The sequence below is a fragment of the Brachyhypopomus gauderio genome, unplaced genomic scaffold (genome assembly GCF_052324685.1).
Source record: "Brachyhypopomus gauderio isolate BG-103 unplaced genomic scaffold, BGAUD_0.2 sc216, whole genome shotgun sequence".
NCBI lineage: Eukaryota > Metazoa > Chordata > Actinopteri > Gymnotiformes > Hypopomidae > Brachyhypopomus > Brachyhypopomus gauderio.
The window spans coordinates 157,270-173,586 of NW_027507037.1; the positions used below are offsets into that span (position 1 = coordinate 157,270).

Consider the following 16,317-nt stretch of genomic DNA (forward strand, 5'->3'; position numbering starts at 1 on the left):
CTAAGGCACTGGATTTAGGCTCCAGTCTCTGAGAAGGCATGGGATCGACTGCTGCCAGCTGGTAACTTTACAATGATTCTTGCCTTTGTGTTCTCTTGAAAACCCTCTCTTCCAGTACAGATGACGGGAAACAATTTGAAAAAGACATTGGAACCCTTCTTCTTTTTCAGAGTTACATATAGCTTAGCATTTTTTACTTTGAAAGTTAGGCAAGCATTGTTCCTCACAAGTTCAGCCCTGCTCATGTACCAAGTTGAGAATGCTGCTTTGGAGGACTCCAGACTTGAAAATTGCAAAAAAGATATTACCAAAGGGTAGCGTGGCCGAGCGGTCTAAGGCGCTGGATTTAGGCTCAAGTCTCTGCGGAGGCGTGGGTTCGAATCCCACCGCTGCCAAGCAGTGTTTTTAAGAGATGGCAGAAGAATTCTTATACCTAATCACTCTCAACAATGGTGCCTGACCCAAGGCTGAAGAGCAGTCATTCGCATGATGGTAGCAGAGAGCCATGCCACGATGCCATTTGCAAATGCTCATACCTGGCTTTGTTCTTAGGCGACATTGAAGACCCTGCGGTGTTTTGATAACAGGCAGGAAATGATGCATCTTTCCTCTTCTGACAGAAGAAAAATTCACCTTCTTCCACAAGAATGTCAGCAAATGCAGTCTACCTGTGGTAGCGTGTCTGAGTGGTCTAAGGCACTGGATTTAGGCTCCAGTCTCTGAGAAGGCATGGGATTGACTGCTGCCAGCTGGTAACTTTACAATGATTCTTGCCTTTGTGTTCTCTTGAAAACCCTCTCTTCCAGTACAGATGACGGGAAACAATTTGAAAAAGACATTGGAACCCTTCTTCTTTTTCAGAGTTACATATAGCTTAGCATTTTTTACTTTGAAAGTTAGGCAAGCATTGTTCCTCACAAGTTCAGCCCTGCTCATGTACCAAGTTGAGAATGCTGCTTTGGAGGACTCCAGACTTGAAAATTGCAAAAAAGAGATTACCACAGGGTAGCGTGGCCGAGCGGTCTAAGGCGCTGGATTAAGGCTCCAGTCTCTGCGGAGGCGTGGGTTCGAATCCCACCGCTGCCAAGCAGTTTTTTTGGAGATGGCAGAAGAATTCTTATACCTAATCACTCTCAACAACGGTGCCTGACCCAAGGCTGAAGAGCAGTTATTCGCATGATGGTAGCAGAGAGCCATGCTACGATGCCATTTGCAAATGCTCATACCTGGCTTTGTTCTTAGGCGACATTGAAGACCCTGCGGTGTTTTGATAACAGGCAGGAAATGATGCATCTTTCCTCTTCTGACAGAAGAAAAATTCACCTTCTTCCACAAGAATGTCAGCAAATGCAGTCTTCCTGTGGTAGCGTGTCTGAGTGGTCTAAGGCACTGGATTTAGGCTCCAGTCTCTGAGAAGGCATGGGATCGACTGCTGCCAGCTGGTAACTTTACAATGATTCTTGCCTTTGTGTTCTCTTGAAAACCCTCTCTTCCAGTACAGATGACGGGAAACAATTTGAAAAAGACATTGGAACCCTTCTTCTTTTTCAGAGTTACATATAGCTTAGCATTTTTTACTTTGAAAGTTAGGCAAGCATTGTTCCTCACAAGTTCAGCCCTGCTCATGTACCAAGTTGAGAATGCTGCTTTGGAGGACTCCAGACTTGAAAATTGCAAAAAAGATATTACCAAAGGGTAGCGTGGCCGAGCGGTCTAAGGCGCTGGATTTAGGCTCCAGTCTCTGCGGAGGCGTGGGTTCGAATCCCACCGCTGCCAAGCAGTGTTTTTAAGAGATGGCAGAAGAATTCTTATACCTAATCACTCTCAACAATGGTGCCTGACCCAAGGCTGAAGAGCAGTCATTCGCATGATGGTAGCAGAGAGCCATGCCACGATGCCATTTGCAAATGCTCATACCTGGCTTTGTTCTTAGGCGACATTGAAGACCCTGCGGTGTTTTGATAACAGGCAGGAAATGATGCATCTTTCCTCTTCTGACAGAAGAAAAATTCACCTTCTTCCACAAGAATGTCAGCAAATGCAGTCTACCTGTGGTAGCGTGTCTGAGTGGTCTAAGGCACTGGATTTAGGCTCCAGTCTCTGAGAAGGCATGGGATCGAATGCTGCCAGCTGGTAACTTTACAATGATTCTTGCCTTTGTGTTCTCTTGAAAACCCTCTCTTCCAGTACAGATGACGGGAAACAATTTGAAAAAGACATTGGAACCCTTCTTCTTTTTCAGAGTTACATATAGCTTAGCATTTTTTACTTTGAAAGTTAGGCAAGCATTGTTCCTCACAAGTTCAGCCCTGCTCATGTACCAAGTTGAGAATGCTGCTTTGGAGGACTCCAGACTTGAAAATTGCAAAAAAGAGATTACCACAGGGTAGCGTGGCCGAGCGGTCTAAGGCGCTGGATTAAGGCTCCAGTCTCTGCGGAGGCGTGGGTTCGAATCCCACCGCAGCCAAGCAGTTTTTTTGGAGATGGCAGAAGAATTCTTATACCTAATCACTCTCAACAACGGTGCCTGACCCAAGGCTGAAGAGCAGTTATTCGCATGATGGTAGCAGAGAGCCATGCTACGATGCCATTTGCAAATGCTCATACCTGGCTTTGTTCTTAGGCGACATTGAAGACCCTGCAGTGTTTTGATAACAGGCAGGAAATGATGCATCTTTCCTCTTCTGACAGAAGACAAATTCAGCTTCTTCTACAAGAATGTCAGCAAATACAGTCTTCCTGTGGTAGCGTGTCTGAGTGGTCTAAGGCACTGGATTTAGGCTCCAGTCTCTGAGAAGGCATGGGATCGAATGCTGCCAGCTGGTAACTTTACAATGATTCTTGCCTTTGTGTTCTCTTGAAAACCCTCTCTTCCAGTACAGATGACGGGAAACAATTTGAAAAAGACATTGGAACCCTTCTTCTTTTTCAGAGTTACATATAGCTTAGCATTTTTTACTTTGAAAGTTAGGCAAGCATTGTTCCTCACAAGTTCAGCCCTGCTCATGTACCAAGTTGAGAATGCTGCTTTGGAGGACTCCAGACTTGAAAATTGCAAAAAATATATTACCACAGGGTAGCGTGGCCGAGCGGTCTAAGGCGCTGGATTTAGGCTCCAGTCTCTGCGGAGGCGTGGGTTCGAATCCCACCGCTGCCAAGCAGTGTTTTTAAGAGATGGCAGAAGAATTCTTATACCTAATCACTCTCAACAATGGTGCCTGACCCAAGGCTGAAGAGCAGTCATTCGCATGATGGTAGCAGAGAGCCATGCCACGATGCCATTTGCAAATGCTCATACCTGGCTTTGTTCTTAGGCGACATTGAAGACCCTGCGGTGTTTTGATAACAGGCAGGAAATGATGCATCTTTCCTCTTCTGACAGAAGAAAAATTCACCTTCTTCCACAAGAATGTCAGCAAATGCAGTCTTCCTGTGGTAGCGTGTCTGAGTGGTCTAAGGCACTGGATTTAGGCTCCAGTCTCTGAGAAGGCATGGGATCGACTGCTGCCAGCTGGTAACTTTACAATGATTCTTGCCTTTGTGTTCTCTTGAAAACCCTCTCTTCCAGTACAGATGACGGGAAACAATTTGAAAAAGACATTGGAACCCTTCTTCTTTTTCAGAGTTACATATAGCTTAGCATTTTTTACTTTGAAAGTTAGGCAAGCATTGTTCCTCACAAGTTCAGCCCTGCTCATGTACCAAGTTGAGAATGCTGCTTTGGAGGACTCCAGACTTGAAAATTGCAAAAAAGATATTACCAAAGGGTAGCGTGGCCGAGCGGTCTAAGGCGCTGGATTTAGGCTCCAGTCTCTGCTGAGGCGTGGGTTCGAATCCCACCGCTGCCAAGCAGTGTTTTTAAGAGATGGCAGAAGAATTCTTATACCTAATCACTCTCAACAATGGTGCCTGACCCAAGGCTGAAGAGCAGTCATTCGCATGATGGTAGCAGAGAGCCATGCCACGATGCCATTTGCAAATGCTCATACCTGGCTTTGTTCTTAGGCGACATTGAAGACCCTGCGGTGTTTTGATAACAGGCAGGAAATGATGCATCTTTCCTCTTCTGACAGAAGAAAAATTCACCTTCTTCCACAAGAATGTCAGCAAATGCAGTCTACCTGTGGTAGCGTGTCTGAGTGGTCTAAGGCACTGGATTTAGGCTCCAGTCTCTGAGAAGGCATGGGATCGAATGCTGCCAGCTGGTAACTTTACAATGATTCTTGCCTTTGTGTTCTCTTGAAAACCCTCTCTTCCAGTACAGATGACGGGAAACAATTTGAAAAAGACATTGGAACCCTTCTTCTTTTTCAGAGTTACATATAGCTTAGCATTTTTTACTTTGAAAGTTAGGCAAGCATTGTTCCTCACAAGTTCAGCCCTGCTCATGTACCAAGTTGAGAATGCTGCTTTGGAGGACTCCAGACTTGAAAATTGCAAAAAAGAGATTACCACAGGGTAGCGTGGCCGAGCGGTCTAAGGCGCTGGATTAAGGCTCCAGTCTCTGCGGAGGCGTGGGTTCGAATCCCACCGCAGCCAAGCAGTTTTTTTGGAGATGGCAGAAGAATTCTTATACCTAATCACTCTCAACAACGGTGCCTGACCCAAGGCTGAAGAGCAGTTATTCGCATGATGGTAGCAGAGAGCCATGCTACGATGCCATTTGCAAATGCTCATACCTGGCTTTGTTCTTAGGCGACATTGAAGACCCTGCAGTGTTTTGATAACAGGCAGGAAATGATGCATCTTTCCTCTTCTGACAGAAGACAAATTCAGCTTCTTCTACAAGAATGTCAGCAAATACAGTCTTCCTGTGGTAGCGTGTCTGAGTGGTCTAAGGCACTGGATTTAGGCTCCAGTCTCTGAGAAGGCATGGGATCGAATGCTGCCAGCTGGTAACTTTACAATGATTCTTTCCTTTGTGTTCTCTTGAAAACCCTCTCTTCCAGTACAGATGACGGGAAACAATTTGAAAAAGACATTGGAACCCTTCTTCTTTTTCAGAGTTACATATAGCTTAGCATTTTTTACTTTGAAAGTTAGGCAAGCATTGTTCCTCACAAGTTCAGCCCTGCTCATGTACCAAGTTGAGAATGCTGCTTTGGAGGACTCCAGACTTGAAAATTGCAAAAAATATATTACCACAGGGTAGCGTGGCCGAGCGGTCTAAGGCGCTGGATTAAGGCTCCAGTCTCTGCGGAGGCGTGGGTTCGAATCCCACCGCTGCCAAGCAGTGTTTTTAGGAGATGGCAGAAGAATTCTTATACCTAATCACTCTCAACAACGGTGCCTGACCCAAGGCTGAAGAGCAGTTATTCGCATGATGGTAGCAGAGAGCCATGCTACGATGCCATTTGCAAATGCTCATACCTGGCTTTGTTCTTAGGCGACATTGAAGACCCTGCAGTGTTTTGATAACAGGCAGGAAATGATGCATCTTTCCTCTTCTGACAGAAGACAAATTCAGCTTCTTCTACAAGAATGTCAGCAAATACAGTCTTCCTGTGGTAGCGTGTCTGAGTGGTCTAAGGCACTGGATTTAGGCTCCAGTCTCTGAGAAGGCATGGGATCGAATGCTGCCAGCTGGTAACTTTACAATGATTCTTGCCTTTGTGTTCTCTTGAAAACCCTCTCTTCCAGTACAGATGACGGGAAACAATTTGAAAAAGACATTGGAACCCTTCTTCTTTTTCAGAGTTACATATAGCTTAGCATTTTTTACTTTGAAAGTTAGGCAAGCATTGTTCCTCACAAGTTCAGCCCTGCTCATGTACCAAGTTGAGAATGCTGCTTTGGAGGACTCCAGACTTGAAAATTGCAAAAAAGATATTACCAAAGGGTAGCGTGGCCGAGCGGTCTAAGGCGCTGGATTTAGGCTCCAGTCTCTGCGGAGGCGTGGGTTCGAATCCCACCGCTGCCAAGCAGTGTTTTTAGGAGATGGCAGAAGAATTCTTATACCTAATCACTCTCAACAATGGTGCCTGACCCAAGGCTGAAGAGCAGTCATTCGCATGATGGTAGCAGAGAGCCATGCCACGATGCCATTTGCAAATGCTCATACCTGGCTTTGTTCTTAGGCGACATTGAAGACCCTGCGGTGTTTTGATAACAGGCAGGAAATGATGCATCTTTCCTCTTCTGACAGAAGAAAAATTCACCTTCTTCCACAAGAATGTCAGCAAATGCAGTCTACCTGTGGTAGCGTGTCTGAGTGGTCTAAGGCACTGGATTTAGGCTCCAGTCTCTGAGAAGGCATGGGATCGAATGCTGCCAGCTGGTAACTTTACAATGATTCTTGCCTTTGTGTTCTCTTGAAAACCCTCTCTTCCAGTACAGATGACGGGAAACAATTTGAAAAAGACATTGGAACCCTTCTTCTTTTTCAGAGTTACATATAGCTTAGCATTTTTTACTTTGAAAGTTAGGCAAGCATTGTTCCTCACAAGTTCAGCCCTGCTCATGTACCAAGTTGAGAATGCTGCTTTGGAGGACTCCAGACTTGAAAATTGCAAAAAAGAGATTACCACAGGGTAGCGTGGCCGAGCGGTCTAAGGCGCTGGATTAAGGCTCCAGTCTCTGCGGAGGCGTGGGTTCGAATCCCACCGCTGCCAAGCAGTTTTTTTGGAGATGGCAGAAGAATTCTTATACCTAATCACTCTCAACAACGGTGCCTGACCCAAGGCTGAAGAGCAGTTATTCGCATGATGGTAGCAGAGAGCCATGCTACGATGCCATTTGCAAATGCTCATACCTGGCTTTGTTCTTAGGCGACATTGAAGACCCTGCAGTGTTTTGATAACAGGCAGGAAATGATGCATCTTTCCTCTTCTGACAGAAGACAAATTCAGCTTCTTCTACAAGAATGTCAGCAAATACAGTCTTCCTGTGGTAGCGTGTCTGAGTGGTCTAAGGCACTGGATTTAGGCTCCAGTCTCTGAGAAGGCATGGGATCGAATGCTGCCAGCTGGTAACTTTACAATGATTCTTGCCTTTGTGTTCTCTTGAAAACCCTCTCTTCCAGTACAGATGACGGGAAACAATTTGAAAAAGACATTGGAACCCTTCTTCTTTTTCAGAGTTACATATAGCTTAGCATTTTTTACTTTGAAAGTTAGGCAAGCATTGTTCCTCACAAGTTCAGCCCTGCTCATGTACCAAGTTGAGAATGCTGCTTTGGAGGACTCCAGACTTGAAAATTGCAAAAAAGATATTACCACAGGGTAGCGTGGCCGAGCGGTCTAAGGCGCTGGATTTAGGCTCCAGTCTCTGCGGAGGCGTGGGTTCGAATCCCACCGCTGCCAAGCAGTGTTTTTAAGAGATGGCAGAAGAATTCTTATACCTAATCACTCTCAACAACGGTGCCTGACCCAAGGCTGAAGAGCAGTTATTCGCATGATGGTAGCAGAGAGCCATGCTACGATGCCATTTGCAAATGCTCATACCTGGCTTTGTTCTTAGGCGACATTGAAGACCCTGCAGTGTTTTGATAACAGGCAGGAAATGATGCATCTTTCCTCTTCTGACAGAAGACAAATTCAGCTTCTTCTACAAGAATGTCAGCAAATACAGTCTTCCTGTGGTAGCGTGTCTGAGTGGTCTAAGGCACTGGATTTAGGCTCCAGTCTCTGAGAAGGCATGGGATCGAATGCTGCCAGCTGGTAACTTTACAATGATTCTTGCCTTTGTGTTCTCTTGAAAACCCTCTCTTCCAGTACAGATGACGGGAAACAATTTGAAAAAGACATTGGAACCCTTCTTCTTTTTCAGAGTTACATATAGCTTAGCATTTTTTACTTTGAAAGTTAGGCAAGCATTGTTCCTCACAAGTTCAGCCCTGCTCATGTACCAAGTTGAGAATGCTGCTTTGGAGGACTCCAGACTTGAAAATTGCAAAAAAGATATTACCACAGGGTAGCGTGGCCGAGCGGTCTAAGGCGCTGGATTAAGGCTCCAGTCTCTGCGGAGGCGTGGGTTCGAATCCCACCGCTGCCAAGCAGTGTTTTTAGGAGATGGCAGAAGAATTCTTATACCTAATCACTCTCAACAACGGTGCCTGACCCAAGGCTGAAGAGCAGTTATTCGCATGATGGTAGCAGAGAGCCATGCTACGATGCCATTTGCAAATGCTCATACCTGGCTTTGTTCTTAGGCGACATTGAAGACCCTGCAGTGTTTTGATAACAGGCAGGAAATGATGCATCTTTCCTCTTCTGACAGAAGACAAATTCAGCTTCTTCTACAAGAATGTCAGCAAATACAGTCTTCCTGTGGTAGCGTGTCTGAGTGGTCTAAGGCACTGGATTTAGGCTCCAGTCTCTGAGAAGGCATGGGATCGAATGCTGCCAGCTGGTAACTTTACAATGATTCTTGCCTTTGTGTTCTCTTGAAAACCCTCTCTTCCAGTACAGATGACGGGAAACAATTTGAAAAAGACATTGGAACCCTTCTTCTTTTTCAGAGTTACATATAGCTTAGCATTTTTTACTTTGAAAGTTAGGCAAGCATTGTTCCTCACAAGTTCAGCCCTGCTCATGTACCAAGTTGAGAATGCTGCTTTGGAGGACTCCAGACTTGAAAATTGCAAAAAAGATATTACCAAAGGGTAGCGTGGCCGAGCGGTCTAAGGCGCTGGATTTAGGCTCCAGTCTCTGCGGAGGCGTGGGTTCGAATCCCACCGCTGCCAAGCAGTGTTTTTAAGAGATGGCAGAAGAATTCTTATACCTAATCACTCTCAACAATGGTGCCTGACCCAAGGCTGAAGAGCAGTCATTCGCATGATGGTAGCAGAGAGCCATGCCACGATGCCATTTGCAAATGCTCATACCTGGCTTTGTTCTTAGGCGACATTGAAGACCCTGCGGTGTTTTGATAACAGGCAGGAAATGATGCATCTTTCCTCTTCTGACAGAAGAAAAATTCACCTTCTTCCACAAGAATGTCAGCAAATGCAGTCTTCCTGTGGTAGCGTGTCTGAGTGGTCTAAGGCACTGGATTTAGGCTCCAGTCTCTGAGAAGGCATGGGATCGACTGCTGCCAGCTGGTAACTTTACAATGATTCTTGCCTTTGTGTTCTCTTGAAAACCCTCTCTTCCAGTACAGATGACGGGAAACAATTTGAAAAAGACATTGGAACCCTTCTTCTTTTTCAGAGTTACATATAGCTTAGCATTTTTTACTTTGAAAGTTAGGCAAGCATTGTTCCTCACAAGTTCAGCCCTGCTCATGTACCAAGTTGAGAATGCTGCTTTGGAGGACTCCAGACTTGAAAATTGCAAAAAAGATATTACCAAAGGGTAGCGTGGCCGAGCGGTCTAAGGCGCTGGATTTAGGCTCCAGTCTCTGCGGAGGCGTGGGTTCGAATCCCACCGCTGCCAAGCAGTGTTTTTAAGAGATGGCAGAAGAATTCTTATACCTAATCACTCTCAACAATGGTGCCTGACCCAAGGCTGAAGAGCAGTCATTCGCATGATGGTAGCAGAGAGCCATGCCACGATGCCATTTGCAAATGCTCATACCTGGCTTTGTTCTTAGGCGACATTGAAGACCCTGCGGTGTTTTGATAACAGGCAGGAAATGATGCATCTTTCCTCTTCTGACAGAAGAAAAATTCACCTTCTTCCACAAGAATGTCAGCAAATGCAGTCTACCTGTGGTAGCGTGTCTGAGTGGTCTAAGGCACTGGATTTAGGCTCCAGTCTCTGAGAAGGCATGGGATCGAATGCTGCCAGCTGGTAACTTTACAATGATTCTTGCCTTTGTGTTCTCTTGAAAACCCTCTCTTCCAGTACAGATGACGGGAAACAATTTGAAAAAGACATTGGAACCCTTCTTCTTTTTCAGAGTTACATATAGCTTAGCATTTTTTACTTTGAAAGTTAGGCAAGCATTGTTCCTCACAAGTTCAGCCCTGCTCATGTACCAAGTTGAGAATGCTGCTTTGGAGGACTCCAGACTTGAAAATTGCAAAAAAGAGATTACCACAGGGTAGCGTGGCCGAGCGGTCTAAGGCGCTGGATTAAGGCTCCAGTCTCTGCGGAGGCGTGGGTTCGAATCCCACCGCAGCCAAGCAGTTTTTTTGGAGATGGCAGAAGAATTCTTATACCTAATCACTCTCAACAACGGTGCCTGACCCAAGGCTGAAGAGCAGTTATTCGCATGATGGTAGCAGAGAGCCATGCTACGATGCCATTTGCAAATGCTCATACCTGGCTTTGTTCTTAGGCGACATTGAAGACCCTGCAGTGTTTTGATAACAGGCAGGAAATGATGCATCTTTCCTCTTCTGACAGAAGACAAATTCAGCTTCTTCTACAAGAATGTCAGCAAATACAGTCTTCCTGTGGTAGCGTGTCTGAGTGGTCTAAGGCACTGGATTTAGGCTCCAGTCTCTGAGAAGGCATGGGATCGAATGCTGCCAGCTGGTAACTTTACAATGATTCTTTCCTTTGTGTTCTCTTGAAAACCCTCTCTTCCAGTACAGATGACGGGAAACAATTTGAAAAAGACATTGGAACCCTTCTTCTTTTTCAGAGTTACATATAGCTTAGCATTTTTTACTTTGAAAGTTAGGCAAGCATTGTTCCTCACAAGTTCAGCCCTGCTCATGTACCAAGTTGAGAATGCTGCTTTGGAGGACTCCAGACTTGAAAATTGCAAAAAATATATTACCACAGGGTAGCGTGGCCGAGCGGTCTAAGGCGCTGGATTAAGGCTCCAGTCTCTGCGGAGGCGTGGGTTCGAATCCCACCGCTGCCAAGCAGTGTTTTTAGGAGATGGCAGAAGAATTCTTATACCTAATCACTCTCAACAACGGTGCCTGACCCAAGGCTGAAGAGCAGTTATTCGCATGATGGTAGCAGAGAGCCATGCTACGATGCCATTTGCAAATGCTCATACCTGGCTTTGTTCTTAGGCGACATTGAAGACCCTGCAGTGTTTTGATAACAGGCAGGAAATGATGCATCTTTCCTCTTCTGACAGAAGACAAATTCAGCTTCTTCTACAAGAATGTCAGCAAATACAGTCTTCCTGTGGTAGCGTGTCTGAGTGGTCTAAGGCACTGGATTTAGGCTCCAGTCTCTGAGAAGGCATGGGATCGAATGCTGCCAGCTGGTAACTTTACAATGATTCTTGCCTTTGTGTTCTCTTGAAAACCCTCTCTTCCAGTACAGATGACGGGAAACAATTTGAAAAAGACATTGGAACCCTTCTTCTTTTTCAGAGTTACATATAGCTTAGCATTTTTTACTTTGAAAGTTAGGCAAGCATTGTTCCTCACAAGTTCAGCCCTGCTCATGTACCAAGTTGAGAATGCTGCTTTGGAGGACTCCAGACTTGAAAATTGCAAAAAAGATATTACCAAAGGGTAGCGTGGCCGAGCGGTCTAAGGCGCTGGATTTAGGCTCCAGTCTCTGCGGAGGCGTGGGTTCGAATCCCACCGCTGCCAAGCAGTGTTTTTAGGAGATGGCAGAAGAATTCTTATACCTAATCACTCTCAACAATGGTGCCTGACCCAAGGCTGAAGAGCAGTCATTCGCATGATGGTAGCAGAGAGCCATGCCACGATGCCATTTGCAAATGCTCATACCTGGCTTTGTTCTTAGGCGACATTGAAGACCCTGCGGTGTTTTGATAACAGGCAGGAAATGATGCATCTTTCCTCTTCTGACAGAAGAAAAATTCACCTTCTTCCACAAGAATGTCAGCAAATGCAGTCTACCTGTGGTAGCGTGTCTGAGTGGTCTAAGGCACTGGATTTAGGCTCCAGTCTCTGAGAAGGCATGGGATCGAATGCTGCCAGCTGGTAACTTTACAATGATTCTTGCCTTTGTGTTCTCTTGAAAACCCTCTCTTCCAGTACAGATGACGGGAAACAATTTGAAAAAGACATTGGAACCCTTCTTCTTTTTCAGAGTTACATATAACTTAGCATTTTTTACTTTGAAAGTTAGGCAAGCATTGTTCCTCACAAGTTCAGCCCTGCTCATGTACCAAGTTGAGAATGCTGCTTTGGAGGACTCCAGACTTGAAAATTGCAAAAAAGAGATTACCACAGGGTAGCGTGGCCGAGCGGTCTAAGGCGCTGGATTAAGGCTCCAGTCTCTGCGGAGGCGTGGGTTCGAATCCCACCGCAGCCAAGCAGTTTTTTTGGAGATGGCAGAAGAATTCTTATACCTAATCACTCTCAACAACGGTGCCTGACCCAAGGCTGAAGAGCAGTTATTCGCATGATGGTAGCAGAGAGCCATGCTACGATGCCATTTGCAAATGCTCATACCTGGCTTTGTTCTTAGGCGACATTGAAGACCCTGCAGTGTTTTGATAACAGGCAGGAAATGATGCATCTTTCCTCTTCTGACAGAAGACAAATTCAGCTTCTTCTACAAGAATGTCAGCAAATACAGTCTTCCTGTGGTAGCGTGTCTGAGTGGTCTAAGGCACTGGATTTAGGCTCCAGTCTCTGAGAAGGCATGGGATCGAATGCTGCCAGCTGGTAACTTTACAATGATTCTTGCCTTTGTGTTCTCTTGAAAACCCTCTCTTCCAGTACAGATGATGGGAAACAATTTGAAAAAGACATTGGAACCCTTCTTCTTTTTCAGAGTTACATATAGCTTAGCATTTTTTACTTTGAAAGTTAGGCAAGCATTGTTCCTCACAAGTTCAGCCCTGCTCATGTACCAAGTTGAGAATGCTGCTTTGGAGGACTCCAGACTTGAAAATTGCAAAAAAGATATTACCAAAGGGTAGCGTGGCCGAGCGGTCTAAGGCGCTGGATTTAGGCTCCAGTCTCTGCGGAGGCGTGGGTTCGAATCCCACCGCTGCCAAGCAGTGTTTTTAGGAGATGGCAGAAGAATTCTTATACCTAATCACTCTCAACAATGGTGCCTGACCCAAGGCTGAAGAGCAGTCATTCGCATGATGGTAGCAGAGAGCCATGCCACGATGCCATTTGCAAATGCTCATACCTGGCTTTGTTCTTAGGCGACATTGAAGACCCTGCGGTGTTTTGATAACAGGCAGGAAATGATGCATCTTTCCTCTTCTGACAGAAGAAAAATTCACCTTCTTCCACAAGAATGTCAGCAAATGCAGTCTACCTGTGGTAGCGTGTCTGAGTGGTCTAAGGCACTGGATTTAGGCTCCAGTCTCTGAGAAGGCATGGGATCGAATGCTGCCAGCTGGTAACTTTACAATGATTCTTGCCTTTGTGTTCTCTTGAAAACCCTCTCTTCCAGTACAGATGACGGGAAACAATTTGAAAAAGACATTGGAACCCTTCTTCTTTTTCAGAGTTACATATAGCTTAGCATTTTTTACTTTGAAAGTTAGGCAAGCATTGTTCCTCACAAGTTCAGCCCTGCTCATGTACCAAGTTGAGAATGCTGCTTTGGAGGACTCCAGACTTGAAAATTGCAAAAAAGAGATTACCACAGGGTAGCGTGGCCGAGCGGTCTAAGGCGCTGGATTAAGGCTCCAGTCTCTGCGGAGGCGTGGGTTCGAATCCCACCGCTGCCAAGCAGTTTTTTTGGAGATGGCAGAAGAATTCTTATACCTAATCACTCTCAACAACGGTGCCTGACCCAAGGCTGAAGAGCAGTTATTCGCATGATGGTAGCAGAGAGCCATGCTACGATGCCATTTGCAAATGCTCATACCTGGCTTTGTTCTTAGGCGACATTGAAGACCCTGCAGTGTTTTGATAACAGGCAGGAAATGATGCATCTTTCCTCTTCTGACAGAAGACAAATTCAGCTTCTTCTACAAGAATGTCAGCAAATACAGTCTTCCTGTGGTAGCGTGTCTGAGTGGTCTAAGGCACTGGATTTAGGCTCCAGTCTCTGAGAAGGCATGGGATCGAATGCTGCCAGCTGGTAACTTTACAATGATTCTTGCCTTTGTGTTCTCTTGAAAACCCTCTCTTCCAGTACAGATGACGGGAAACAATTTGAAAAAGACATTGGAACCCTTCTTCTTTTTCAGAGTTACATATAGCTTAGCATTTTTTACTTTGAAAGTTAGGCAAGCATTGTTCCTCACAAGTTCAGCCCTGCTCATGTACCAAGTTGAGAATGCTGCTTTGGAGGACTCCAGACTTGAAAATTGCAAAAAAGATATTACCACAGGGTAGCGTGGCCGAGCGGTCTAAGGCGCTGGATTTAGGCTCCAGTCTCTGCGGAGGCGTGGGTTCGAATCCCACCGCTGCCAAGCAGTGTTTTTAAGAGATGGCAGAAGAATTCTTATACCTAATCACTCTCAACAACGGTGCCTGACCCAAGGCTGAAGAGCAGTTATTCGCATGATGGTAGCAGAGAGCCATGCTACGATGCCATTTGCAAATGCTCATACCTGGCTTTGTTCTTAGGCGACATTGAAGACCCTGCAGTGTTTTGATAACAGGCAGGAAATGATGCATCTTTCCTCTTCTGACAGAAGACAAATTCAGCTTCTTCTACAAGAATGTCAGCAAATACAGTCTTCCTGTGGTAGCGTGTCTGAGTGGTCTAAGGCACTGGATTTAGGCTCCAGTCTCTGAGAAGGCATGGGATCGAATGCTGCCAGCTGGTAACTTTACAATGATTCTTGCCTTTGTGTTCTCTTGAAAACCCTCTCTTCCAGTACAGATGACGGGAAACAATTTGAAAAAGACATTGGAACCCTTCTTCTTTTTCAGAGTTACATATAGCTTAGCATTTTTTACTTTGAAAGTTAGGCAAGCATTGTTCCTCACAAGTTCAGCCCTGCTCATGTACCAAGTTGAGAATGCTGCTTTGGAGGACTCCAGACTTGAAAATTGCAAAAAAGATATTACCAAAGGGTAGCGTGGCCGAGCGGTCTAAGGCGCTGGATTTAGGCTCCAGTCTCTGCGGAGGCGTGGGTTCGAATCCCACCGCTGCCAAGCAGTGTTTTTAGGAGATGGCAGAAGAATTCTTATACCTAATCACTCTCAACAATGGTGCCTGACCCAAGGCTGAAGAGCAGTCATTCGCATGATGGTAGCAGAGAGCCATGCCACGATGCCATTTGCAAATGCTCATAATTGGCTTTGTTCTTAGGCGACATTGAAGACCCTGCGGTGTTTTGATAACAGGCAGGAAATGATGCATCTTTCCTCTTCTGACAGAAGAAAAATTCACCTTCTTCCACAAGAATGTCAGCAAATGCAGTCTACCTGTGGTAGCGTGTCTGAGTGGTCTAAGGCACTGGATTTAGGCTCCAGTCTCTGAGAAGGCATGGGATCGAATGCTGCCAGCTGGTAACTTTACAATGATTCTTGCCTTTGTGTTCTCTTGAAAACCCTCTCTTCCAGTACAGATGACGGGAAACAATTTGAAAAAGACATTGGAACCCTTCTTCTTTTTCAGAGTTACATATAGCTTAGCATTTTTTACTTTGAAAGTTAGGCAAGCATTGTTCCTCACAAGTTCAGCCCTGCTCATGTACCAAGTTGAGAATGCTGCTTTGGAGGACTCCAGACTTGAAAATCGCAAAAAAGATATTACCAAAGGGTAGCGTGGCCGAGCGGTCTAAGGCGCTGGATTTAGGCTCCAGTCTCTGCGGAGGCGTGGGTTCGAATCCCACCGCTGCCAAGCAGTGTTTTTAAGAGATGGCAGAAGAATTCTTATACCTAATCACTCTCAACAATGGTGCCTGACCCAAGGCTGAAGAGCAGTCATTCGCATGATGGTAGCAGAGAGCCATGCCACGATGCCATTTGCAAATGCTCATACCTGGCTTTGTTCTTAGGCGACATTGAAGACCCTGCGGTGTTTTGATAACAGGCAGGAAATGATGCATCTTTCCTCTTCTGACAGAAGAAAAATTCACCTTCTTCCACAAGAATGTCAGCAAATGCAGTCTTCCTGTGGTAGCGTGTCTGAGTGGTCTAAGGCACTGGATTTAGGCTCCAGTCTCTGAGAAGGCATGGGATCGAATGCTGCCAGCTGGTAACTTTACAATGATTCTTGCCTTTGTGTTCTCTTGAAAACCCTCTCTTCCAGTACAGATGACGGGAAACAATTTGAAAAAGACATTGGAACCCTTCTTCTTTTTCAGAGTTACATATAGCTTAGCATTTTTTACTTTGAAAGTTAGGCAAGCATTGTTCCTCACAAGTTCAGCCCTGCTCATGTACCAAGTTGAGAATGCTGCTTTGGAGGACTCCAGACTTGAAAATTGCAAAAAAGAGATTACCACAGGGTAGCGTGGCCGAGCGGTCTAAGGCGCTGGATTTAGGCTCCAGTCTCTGCGGAGGCGTGGGTTCGAATCCCACCGCTGCCAAGCAGTGTTTTTAAGAGATGGCAGAAGAATTCTTAT

General features: G+C 45.5%; 24 non-coding genes across 24 annotated transcripts; all 24 read left to right on the forward strand.

The window, feature by feature from the left end:
* Positions 1 to 313: 313 nt before the first annotated feature.
* Positions 314 to 395, forward strand: trnal-uag (transfer RNA leucine (anticodon UAG)). The gene has a single exon. It is a non-coding gene; the product is annotated as a tRNA-Leu (tRNA).
* Positions 396 to 1,004: 609 nt separating this feature from the next.
* Positions 1,005 to 1,086, forward strand: trnal-aag (transfer RNA leucine (anticodon AAG)). Its single transcript has one exon. It is a non-coding gene; the product is annotated as a tRNA-Leu (tRNA).
* A 608-nt stretch (positions 1,087 to 1,694) lies between these two features.
* On the forward strand, positions 1,695 to 1,776 carry trnal-uag (transfer RNA leucine (anticodon UAG)). Its single transcript has one exon. It is a non-coding gene; the product is annotated as a tRNA-Leu (tRNA).
* A 609-nt stretch (positions 1,777 to 2,385) lies between these two features.
* trnal-aag (transfer RNA leucine (anticodon AAG)) lies at positions 2,386 to 2,467 on the forward strand. The gene has a single exon. It is a non-coding gene; the product is annotated as a tRNA-Leu (tRNA).
* A 608-nt stretch (positions 2,468 to 3,075) lies between these two features.
* trnal-uag (transfer RNA leucine (anticodon UAG)) lies at positions 3,076 to 3,157 on the forward strand. The gene has a single exon. It is a non-coding gene; the product is annotated as a tRNA-Leu (tRNA).
* Positions 3,158 to 3,766: 609 nt separating this feature from the next.
* trnal-uag (transfer RNA leucine (anticodon UAG)) lies at positions 3,767 to 3,848 on the forward strand. Its single transcript has one exon. It is a non-coding gene; the product is annotated as a tRNA-Leu (tRNA).
* A 609-nt stretch (positions 3,849 to 4,457) lies between these two features.
* On the forward strand, positions 4,458 to 4,539 carry trnal-aag (transfer RNA leucine (anticodon AAG)). The gene has a single exon. It is a non-coding gene; the product is annotated as a tRNA-Leu (tRNA).
* Positions 4,540 to 5,147: 608 nt separating this feature from the next.
* trnal-aag (transfer RNA leucine (anticodon AAG)) lies at positions 5,148 to 5,229 on the forward strand. The gene has a single exon. It is a non-coding gene; the product is annotated as a tRNA-Leu (tRNA).
* Positions 5,230 to 5,838: 609 nt separating this feature from the next.
* Positions 5,839 to 5,920, forward strand: trnal-uag (transfer RNA leucine (anticodon UAG)). Its single transcript has one exon. It is a non-coding gene; the product is annotated as a tRNA-Leu (tRNA).
* Positions 5,921 to 6,529: 609 nt separating this feature from the next.
* trnal-aag (transfer RNA leucine (anticodon AAG)) lies at positions 6,530 to 6,611 on the forward strand. Its single transcript has one exon. It is a non-coding gene; the product is annotated as a tRNA-Leu (tRNA).
* Positions 6,612 to 7,219: 608 nt separating this feature from the next.
* On the forward strand, positions 7,220 to 7,301 carry trnal-uag (transfer RNA leucine (anticodon UAG)). Its single transcript has one exon. It is a non-coding gene; the product is annotated as a tRNA-Leu (tRNA).
* A 609-nt stretch (positions 7,302 to 7,910) lies between these two features.
* Positions 7,911 to 7,992, forward strand: trnal-aag (transfer RNA leucine (anticodon AAG)). The gene has a single exon. It is a non-coding gene; the product is annotated as a tRNA-Leu (tRNA).
* Positions 7,993 to 8,601: 609 nt separating this feature from the next.
* On the forward strand, positions 8,602 to 8,683 carry trnal-uag (transfer RNA leucine (anticodon UAG)). Its single transcript has one exon. It is a non-coding gene; the product is annotated as a tRNA-Leu (tRNA).
* A 609-nt stretch (positions 8,684 to 9,292) lies between these two features.
* Positions 9,293 to 9,374, forward strand: trnal-uag (transfer RNA leucine (anticodon UAG)). Its single transcript has one exon. It is a non-coding gene; the product is annotated as a tRNA-Leu (tRNA).
* Positions 9,375 to 9,983: 609 nt separating this feature from the next.
* On the forward strand, positions 9,984 to 10,065 carry trnal-aag (transfer RNA leucine (anticodon AAG)). The gene has a single exon. It is a non-coding gene; the product is annotated as a tRNA-Leu (tRNA).
* Positions 10,066 to 10,673: 608 nt separating this feature from the next.
* On the forward strand, positions 10,674 to 10,755 carry trnal-aag (transfer RNA leucine (anticodon AAG)). The gene has a single exon. It is a non-coding gene; the product is annotated as a tRNA-Leu (tRNA).
* Positions 10,756 to 11,364: 609 nt separating this feature from the next.
* On the forward strand, positions 11,365 to 11,446 carry trnal-uag (transfer RNA leucine (anticodon UAG)). Its single transcript has one exon. It is a non-coding gene; the product is annotated as a tRNA-Leu (tRNA).
* Positions 11,447 to 12,055: 609 nt separating this feature from the next.
* On the forward strand, positions 12,056 to 12,137 carry trnal-aag (transfer RNA leucine (anticodon AAG)). Its single transcript has one exon. It is a non-coding gene; the product is annotated as a tRNA-Leu (tRNA).
* A 608-nt stretch (positions 12,138 to 12,745) lies between these two features.
* On the forward strand, positions 12,746 to 12,827 carry trnal-uag (transfer RNA leucine (anticodon UAG)). Its single transcript has one exon. It is a non-coding gene; the product is annotated as a tRNA-Leu (tRNA).
* Positions 12,828 to 13,436: 609 nt separating this feature from the next.
* Positions 13,437 to 13,518, forward strand: trnal-aag (transfer RNA leucine (anticodon AAG)). Its single transcript has one exon. It is a non-coding gene; the product is annotated as a tRNA-Leu (tRNA).
* A 608-nt stretch (positions 13,519 to 14,126) lies between these two features.
* Positions 14,127 to 14,208, forward strand: trnal-uag (transfer RNA leucine (anticodon UAG)). The gene has a single exon. It is a non-coding gene; the product is annotated as a tRNA-Leu (tRNA).
* A 609-nt stretch (positions 14,209 to 14,817) lies between these two features.
* On the forward strand, positions 14,818 to 14,899 carry trnal-uag (transfer RNA leucine (anticodon UAG)). Its single transcript has one exon. It is a non-coding gene; the product is annotated as a tRNA-Leu (tRNA).
* Positions 14,900 to 15,508: 609 nt separating this feature from the next.
* Positions 15,509 to 15,590, forward strand: trnal-uag (transfer RNA leucine (anticodon UAG)). Its single transcript has one exon. It is a non-coding gene; the product is annotated as a tRNA-Leu (tRNA).
* A 609-nt stretch (positions 15,591 to 16,199) lies between these two features.
* Positions 16,200 to 16,281, forward strand: trnal-uag (transfer RNA leucine (anticodon UAG)). The gene has a single exon. It is a non-coding gene; the product is annotated as a tRNA-Leu (tRNA).
* The last annotated feature ends 36 nt before the right edge of the window (positions 16,282 to 16,317 follow it).